Below are 8152 nucleotides of genomic sequence, written 5' to 3' on the forward strand. Positions count from 1 at the left end.
AAAAAACCACTTCTTTAAAATTTGTCATATTAAATTGAAAATACTGAGAAAAACTATAATTTATGAAAATGTAAATAATAGAAAAATGAAAAAATAAAAAAAAAAGTTAAATAGAAAGGAAATAAAACTAAAAACAAAAAATTAGTAACAAATAGAAATGGAAGTTACTAAATAGCCTATAATAAGACTCAACCAATCACCTTAAAAAAAATAAAAATTAAATAGTAATAATAATAAAAAAAATGAATTCGGAGTGTTAAACTGCAGATAAGTAGCATAAATTTTTGGTCAAAGACAAACTAATAGGCTTATTTATAGTTTAACATTGGAAATTCAATTTTTGCTATTTTTTATTATTATTTAAATTCATTTTTTTTGTAAGTTGATTGGTCGAGATCTTAATATGGACTCTTTAGTAACTTCCATTTGTATGAGTTACTAATTTTTTGTTTTTAGTTTTATTTCCTTTTTATTTAACTTTTTGATTTTAATTTTTTCCCATCTATATATATATATATATATATATATATATATATTTTCAATTTAAAATGACCTAATATTTTATTAAAAAATTTAATTATAAATAATTAAATATATTAATAAAAAATAAAATGCAGAAATATATATTAAAACAAACATATATATTAAATTGCATATATGTGAATATAAACAATATTAATGAATGATATTTCTTAATTTTTGGTGATAACATTCAACAATACAATGTTTTATTAGTTATTTTATTTTTGTGATGAAATCTTTGTTTTTATTTTTTTAGTTTAATTAAGTTATAGTTAAACTAAGTGGCAAGTACTAACTACTATGTAGCCCTTTTTAATTTTGATTTTGTTATATATACATATCTTAATGTTTAATGTTTGAATTTTCATCTTTTTTTTATTTATTTTTTATTTTTTTATTTTTATAACAAATTTGTTATTTATTTGAATTTTTTTTGTCATTTTAAATTTAATTTAATTTGTTTATTATTATTATTATTATTTTTAACGATTTAATTTAATTTTGCTTTGTTTTTTAAATTTATTTATTTATTGTTGTAGGGGCCGTGTCAATGTTCGACTAGCAACCTGACCCCAATATGTGTCAATTTGATAGTTGATTTTTGAGTTTTTGTTACAGTGAATCAAGTTCATCTCCACTATGTAAATTTGATGGTTGTATTTTAAGTTTTCATTGCAATGGGTCAAATATGTCCCGATTATGTGTCAATTTAATGGTTGATTTGTAAGTTTTCGTTCCAATGTGCCAAGTTGTCTTAGGCTAAGATTTTAAAAGAATTATATTTTTGGCATTTGCTATAATGACTTTTTTTTTTCACTCATGATATTTAATCTCGAAACGTTGAAAATCCAAGGTTTATTATAGTCATGATATTTGTTTTTAATTCCATGTTTGAAAAATGTAAATTTAAGGTTTTTCAGACTCTTGATATTTTATCTTTAACTTCATGGTTGAAAAATAGTCATGATATTTGTTTTTAATTCCATTGTTGAAAAATGTAAATTTAAGGTTTTTCAGAGTCATGATATTTTATCTTGAAATTCATGGTTGAAAAATGCCAAAATTTTAAGGCTTTTTAGAGTCATGACATTTATTGTTAACGCTATGATTGACAATTATTGAATTTTTAGGATTTTAGGGGTTGTAATATTTTATCTTTAACTTATTGTTGAAAACTATTGGAATTTTAATGATTTTTGTAGTCATGATATTTTATTTTTAATGTCATCGCTAAAAAAATGTCGAAGTTTGACATTTATTGTTAACGCCATGATTGAAAATTATTGAATTTTTAGGATTTTAGGGGTTGTGATATTTTATCTTTAACTTATTGTTGAAAACTATTGGAATTTTAATGATTTTTGGAGTCATGATATTTTATTTTTAATGTCATTGCTAAAAAAATGTCGAAGTTTGAGAAAAAACAAAAATGTTGATGCAACATCAATATTTTTTCATTTCAGGGTGTTTTTTCATGTTTATTGCATAAAGATTTTAGTTTTTGATGTCATTGTGAAAAAAATGAAATTTAGTGTTGATACAACATTTTTTGTTTGAGGGTGTTTTTTTCATGTTTTTTGCGCAAAAAAAGTTGGTTTTTATTTCCATTTAAAAAAAAAGTTGAAAATTTACCCAAAAAAACATTGTTCTAGCATCAACATTTTTCATTATTGGGTTGTTCTTTCATGTTTCTTTTGCTAGAGTTCTCATTTTGAGGTTACATTTCTCATTAAGTTGGTAACTTTGTCAAAATAGTTAATTTATTGTGGTCGATTTTGAAGCTCCAAACAACCTATGGTTTTGCTAAAGATATTCTTATGTAAGACGCAATGTGTGTTTGTGTATTTTAAACCAGCCTAGATTTATCTTAATTCTGGATCTACCAAGTCTCGAGAGAGATCAAATCTCTTGAGGTGCAAACCTCTTTTAGAGTGAATAGATTTTATCCCTCTCAACACATGGTAGATCTGGAGTTAAGATGGATCTTGGCTTATTTAAAGTGAACATTGAAATATTTTTAAACACATCTCCCTCATGAAAAGTGAAAAGTACAAAAAAAATTGCATCGAGAGGTGCACTCAAGCTCACTATGAAAGAAGTATTGTAATGTCATGCCATGTCTTGTTATGTAAACAAAAATAATAAAATAATAAAAATAAAAATAAAATAACCATGCGGTAAAATACAAATAATGTATTGACCCATGGTATTCATGTAGAGTATATCATGCTTAAAAGGGGAAAGACTCTTTAAAATGGGGAAGACTAGACTAGATCCATTTTAACTCTCGATCTATGAAGTGTTGAGAGAGATCAAATATATTTTCACTCTAAAGGAGGTTTGCATTTCAAGAAATTTGATCACTCTCGACGCTTGGTAAATTCAGAGTTAAGATGGATCTAGGTTGATTTACTTTCAATTACTTTATCTCTTTATATAAAGTTGATATAAAATTATGTTACTTAATATGGACATTGAAATATTTTATTTATGGCTAACATTATTTCGTTATTAATATTTTTTGAAATACCACATATCAACTCTATGTTTAGCATGAAATGAATTACATATCTCCTTCATATTGAGGTGTAATATCTATGTCATTTTAGATTGCACATGTCAACTCCATATTGAGTACTCGAGGAATTACATATCTCCCTCATATAAATGAAATTAGAGTTTTTTCACTATGAATTACTTGTCTCTCCATAAATAAAGATAATGTAAAATTAAGGCAGACTTTAAAATATTTTATTTATGGCCAACATTGAAATAGTTTTATTATGATTAACGTTTATAGTTGATATTGAAATATTTATTTTTTTCATTATTAATATTTTTTAAATGTCATATATCAACTTCATATTAAAAATTAAATAAATTACAGATCTCCCTCATAATAGAAAGTGAAAATATAAGAATTTTTAATTTCAATTACTTTATCTAGAAAAATTTGATATAAAATTTTGTTACTTAATGTGGATATTGATATATTTTATTTATGGATGACACTGCAACATCTCCTCCATACTAGGTTGTAGAGTGCCCTTTAGGCACAACAATTATCGTTATAACTTAAGGATATATTCAATAGCTTACAAGTCACATATATTATTAACTTAGTAAAAGTCAAGGCATTTATAGACATACCCATAGAGGGGATCCCATCGACGAGGGTGTTTATCATTTTAACCTTATCACGAGCAACCAAATATCTCTTTAATGATTGAACTTGGGTGGAAAGAGTGCAAGAATTCCATTACACACACGCGACCTTATTGTTTAAGGCAGTTCTACCTAAATGCTTCTCAACATTTTTTTGGCAAAGGATCTTTTCAATATTTATGATCGTTTTCAATGCTAAGTATTTCCCTTTCATTGGGATAGGAGATTTCAGGAGGGCAATCCATGTGACACTCCTTTTATTTTCCCAATTTTATGATGTAATTGAGAACTTATAATGTTGGAGACCGGGGTACCAACATTGATGTTATGAGTTAAAACTCTATGCTGTGATGTATTGTTTATTTTTGTTGGATTTTAGACTTTTGTGGTTAATTTCTATTGAGTTGAATTTCAGAGTATCCATATTAATAATCATACTTTGTCGATGTTTTGAATCTAAAAAAGGATCCATCATCAAGACTTCTGAATGAATGATAAAAGAGCTAGAGAGAAAGATAAATAGTTATATGAAAAAAAATAAGATGGAATAAAAGTTCGGCTAACATTGAACTTCATAAAATCCTAAATTAAAAATTAATTATTATTATTATTATTTTATATTTATAAATAATAATAATAATAATTTAAATTATTATTATAAATAATAATAATAATAATAATAACTTAATGAAGAATGTTCTAAATAATGAATTAATAAATTAATTAATTAATAAAAGATTATCCTTACAAAAATTAATAGTAATCATTTATTTATAATAATATAAATATCATTATAACTGCGCCGGAGCTGCTGTCGCGCGACTGACCTAAGCGATCACAGCGCAGGAGACTGAGCTTCGGCCTCCCTTCATGGCCCCTCCAGAAGCTCCACCGGAGGGGATTGATCCTCAGCAGGCCTTTTCGACATTGATTAAATCATTGCCCCCACAGCGCCCCCAACCAGCAGTTTCAAAATTCATCAAAAAGCTGGATGTTCTTCAGGAGTTCAGCTTGCCCCAGTTCTTCCACACATGGCTGCCTTGTCCCTGGCAAAAAGGGGACTTATAGGTCAATTCACAGGCCTCTAGCCTTCTCCAAAAACTATTCAAAGAAGGGTTGAATGGAACTGGTCCGACAAAATACAAGGGAAAATCTCCATCAGATTCTGCGGGAAAGGGTACTTCACCTTCCACTTTGAAACTAAAGAAGATAAGGATTTAATCTTCAGAAATGGGCCCTATTTCATGGACTCAAGGGGCCTGTATCTCAACAAATGGACCCCAGACTTCGATCTAGAGCTGGATGTTCTCAGCGCAGTCCCAATCTGGGTTCGGCTCCGTCACCTCCCTCTCCATTGTTGGGGAGATGAATCGGTTCGCGCCATCGGGAATGCAGTCGGCAAATATATTGATCACAGTGAACCAAAAGAAAATATGCAAGCCTGTGCGCGGATCTGTGTTGAAGTGGACCTTGGCAAAGGCCTCTCGGAAGCCATCAAGCTTAAAGTGGATGACTGGAGCCATATACAACAACTAGATTACGAGTAGATCCCCTTTAAGTGTAAGGTATGTCACGAATATGGCCACTTTGCCAATAGATGCACTAAGCTTATTGATGTAGAAAATGAATCACAAGAAGAACAATGGGAAATGGTAAAAAAAAAGAAAACAATCTCTTCAGTAAAAGCTCCCCTTGATGCAGGCCCTTCGACCTCCTCTGCAGCTCATCCCACCACCTCCTCCCTTGCTCCCTCCAAGCCACCTCCCCTCTCCCCTCCTTAGACCCTCCCCTCATCCAATCCCTTCTCAGTCCTCTCCCCCCGATCCCCAGGAGCCCCCTCTCCCTGAAAGCCAATGCCAAGACACTATCGAATCCTCATTGCCCCTTATTATTTCCTCTCAGCCTCTTCTTGATCCTCCCCTCAACAGAATTACTAGGAGCTCATCCAAAGATCACGGGGGTTCTAGTGAACCCTCCAAGAAACCTGGCCCAGGCAGGAAATCTGCCAAGCAGCATAGGGATGAGAACGCACAAAAGGACATAGCAATGGGAACGCAGACACCCATAGAAACTTATATCCTAGGACAACATGACAAAGAAGCAATCAACAAGGACCAAGGGGGGCGAGCACCTCCCCGCACACCGCATATCCAATGATGAAAATATTATCTTGGAACATCAGGGGACTTGGGCACCCCTCTAAGGTAGCTGCCCTAAGGGATCTTATCCTTTCTGAGAAGCCATGAATTATTATGTTACAAGAAACAAAACAAAACCACAAGGAAATGAGTAAAGTTATTGAGCAGCAAAGATAGTATAGAGGCAGCATTAGTGAGGCAAGAGGAGCCTTAGGAGGAGTAGCAACAATTTGGAATCAAGGTATATGGAACTGTATTTCGGAAACAATAAATCAACACTGGATCAAAACAACTTTGGAAAATAAAGCAGATCAACAAGCCATTATTATCTACAACATCTATGTGCCGAATCACTGCAGAGATAAGGAGAGTTGTTGGCATGATCTAAAAGATAGTCTGGACGCAGAAGAAAACACTAACATTATTCTGGGAGGTGACTTCAATTTAATCCTCCACGCCAATGAGAAAATGGGAGGCAGTTTTACTCCTGATCCATACAAAATACAGTTGGAAAATATCATGCAGGAGCATGATCTTATGGATATCCCTCCAAAAAACCATAGATACACATGGAACAACCGCAGGATGGGTGCTGGTAACATCATGGAGTGGTTGGACAAAATTCTCATCAATGTTACACTTCTCTCTGTTTTCTTTGTTGGATACGCTAGCATTCTAACGTGCTCTGCCTCCGATCACTTCCCAATAACTCTAACACTGGAAAACCACGAGCCCCTTGGGCCCATCCCATTTAGATATAGTTCCCTCTGGAATAATATACCAGCAGTTGCAGGAATTGTTTACAACTCTTGGATCCAGCAGGTGGAAGGATCTCCCGATTTCATTTGGGAAACAAAATTACAAAAAACAAAACAAGCCATAAAAGAATGGGCTAAAACCAAGTTTCAAGAAACAGAGAAGATTAAAAAAGAAATCAAGAATAATCTGGAGCATATACAAAGAGCAATAGAGGAAAATGGCCTTTCCCAAGAGAACAAACAACAAGAAAATGAACTCTACTTATAGCTATACTGAGTTAACAGAGAAGAGGAATCAAAATGGAGGCTCAAATCGAGGCAATTATGGTTGCAAGGGGGTGACAAGAACTCAGCCTTTTTTCACAAACAAACGACAACCAGAAAGATAAGGAATAATGTAAGCTCCATCCTAGATGCTGAAGGTGATAGACAAAGCACTCAGGAGGCCATTCGAAGAGCTGGTACAGAACACTATCAGGACCTGCTAACTGAAACAAAGGAAGCAGAGGATTACACAGATCTATTGCAACATCTTCCAACAGGGATAAGCAGGGAAATGAATGATAGCTTAAACAAGGAAATAAATGAGGAGGAAATTAGGAGATCGATTTGGACTCTTCAACCAGATAAAGCCCCAGGACCGAATGGCTTTCCCATTTGCTTTTATCGAGCATTCTAGGGAATTATTAAAAAGGACTTGACAAAAATGCTCAATTGGATCCAACAAAAAGGAAAAATAGGAGGATATACCAATGCCACTCATCTAGTACTCATCCCCAAAGAAAACATGCCATCTTCCTTCGCTCGCTTCAGGCCCATATCACTCTGTAGCTCCTCCTATAAAATTCTGACAAAAATCATTTCTACTCGCCTAAAGCCTTTGCTTCCTTCCCTCATTTCCGAAAATCAAGGGGGATTCTTAGCCAACAGACAAATAACTGACTCCATTTTACTTGTGTGAGAAGCCATCCATTCAAGTCAAACCAGAAACGAGAAAGGGTTTATTCTCAAGCTTGATCTGGCCAATGCGTTTGACAGAGTGAGACACTCCTTCCTCTTGGTAGTTTTGAAGAAGATGGGATTTGATGACCGCTTTCTCAACCTCATTCGAACCTGCATTTCGGGGCCATGGATCTCCCCTATTGTAAATGGCAGACTTGGAGAAGCTCTCCAATCCTCCAGAGGCCTCCGACAAGGTTTCCCTCTCTCACCTTATCTCTTTATTTTAACGGCTGAATCCTTCAGCAGGGCATTGGACTTCAATCAGAGGGTTGGCTTAATCATAGGGATAAAATTTGGGGAGAGGGTCAAGAACATAAATCATTCACAATTCGCCAATGACACCCTGCTGATTGGAGGTGCCTCCACTACAATAGCCAAGCACTTCAAGTCTCTCCTTGACAAATACATGAACTACTATAACGGAGTGGTAAATCAGTTGAAAAGCTACATATATGGCTGGAACACAGCAGTACAGGTGCTTCACAATATTGCCAACATCTTTGGAGTCAGATGCAAGTATGATTGGACCCACTTCACTTACTTGGGCATGCCTGTAAGTGCTGGACC

This window comes from Pinus tabuliformis, chromosome 9 (assembly GCF_031772625.1).
Source record: "Pinus tabuliformis cultivar Carrire ecotype Pingquan chromosome 9, CPIR1, whole genome shotgun sequence".
Classification (NCBI taxonomy): domain Eukaryota; kingdom Viridiplantae; phylum Streptophyta; class Pinopsida; order Pinales; family Pinaceae; genus Pinus; species Pinus tabuliformis.